Raw genomic sequence first — 1,808 nt, 5'->3', positions numbered from 1 at the left:
CACACCTAGGGGTCCTCAAATTAGGTACATCCAATGACCTTGGTCGGCTGGCTCCGTCTCTAATTCCCTAGTCCTTTGTACATCCCCCACAATTGTTCAGGGCACATCAAGGGCAGGACATATCTAGGGAGCTCACCTCGCCTATGGTTAGACCTGTCACCCTGAACCACTTGCCATTTCTTTTGCACTCCATCTCAATGCCATTACAATCAATAGTGGTAAGCAAGGCATGAAAGACAATGGAAAAGTACACCATACTTTTCAAGCACTACAAATAGTTACTAGCCACCAAGAGCTAGACATCAAGGAGCTCAGTAATGCTACATGGCCTTGACAAGACCATAATGATGTCTCAAGCAATCTTCAAGTGTACTCCCCATCTTCATCAACAAAAATTTCCATCAACTTAGCTCCTTGCTTCACTGACCCATTGCTATACACGGAACCAGGCCGACAGTCTTCTAACTAAGTAATATCTAAGTATGCACAAGCACTCACATAATACTTGCACCGAAGTATATACCTAGTTTGGGTCCTCAAGTGCAGGACAATACTCTCAGCTTGCTTAGAGTTCGACCTGTCTCCCAAACTAATTGCACTATGTCTTGTGCACAATAGAGAAGACTAGCACTACCCTTAGGGAGAGACCACATGAGAGGTTTTCAATTGCAGGTGTTGAAGACTCCAATGAAAGTGTCGTTTGCTCTTCATCAACACCCAACTTTGAATGCTTATCCCTTACCATCTGACAAGCCCGCAAATAATTGTCGGTGCAGAATCCCCAACAAACCAACACTTGTGCTGGCCATCAATGCAATCCCCAACACAGAATAGCCCTACCACCAACTCCAACAACCTTCCACCAGCCACCTTGGCCACCAACAGCCCCCCAGGACCTTCTACCACACCACCACCAACACTCCTCCACGGAAACCACAGGCACACTTGTCACCCCCATCTTCAATGCATGCTATAGCCTGCTACCTACGACGGTGAGTGCCATGGGACTGGCACTCATCTAGGAGGGGGTAATGTTAACCCTCAAACGAACGAAGGTGGAAAATCCGGAAAAGCTAAAGCAGAAGACAAAGACAAAGGCCAAGGCAAAGAGAAACAGAAGACAAAGACGCACAAGGAGAAGAGTCCTAAATAAGGGAGAAAGGCGCACAAGGAAAAGCGCAAGTCAAAACTTTTGTAAAAGAGCGCAAGCACATCATGGTTTAATTCAAGGAGCGCCGGCTCTCACCCGTGCAATTTGTAAATGTAGACGGGCAGTGGAAAGGAAGCTAGGAAGAGAGAAGGACAATGGGAAAAAGGGCCTAGGCTACGGCCGGCCATGTAAAAAAAGGGAAAAGGGGATGACCGTCCAAAAGGGATTTAGGGTTTTGTATATAAAGTTGAAAAGTGAATGAAAAGCTCATTCTTGTGTGTGGCCAAAAGTAGCTCTCCTCTTCTTCTTCTTCTTCTTGTTCTTGCTTGCTTGAGCTTGTGCTTGAGAGAGGGAGTGTGAGAGTGTGAGGGTGAGGGACCGAGGAGGAGAAGCTCTCCATCTTCTCCTCTCTTCTTCTCTTCTCTTCTCTTGTCTAGCTCGCGGCAATGGAGCTTGGAGGGTGGAGCTTGAGGATGGAGCTTGCTTGAAGCTAGCACTTGGATCGTGGAGCTATCGGGGTGCATGGGAGAGGAGGTAACTCGAACGGCATGGAGGTAAGCTCACTACACCCATAGATATGGATGGCACGTCGGCTATGTGAGAGGTCGCCATTAGTGCTCGGCTTGGAACGCTTGAAGCAATAAGCGGTCCGAGGGTC

The sequence above is a fragment of the Lygodium microphyllum genome, chromosome 2 (assembly GCF_053477565.2).
Source record: "Lygodium microphyllum isolate KBCC chromosome 2, Lygodium_microphyllum_v1.1.10, whole genome shotgun sequence".
In the NCBI taxonomy this organism is placed as follows: domain Eukaryota; kingdom Viridiplantae; phylum Streptophyta; class Polypodiopsida; order Schizaeales; family Lygodiaceae; genus Lygodium; species Lygodium microphyllum.
Note: the sequence above shows the minus strand (reverse complement) of the source record.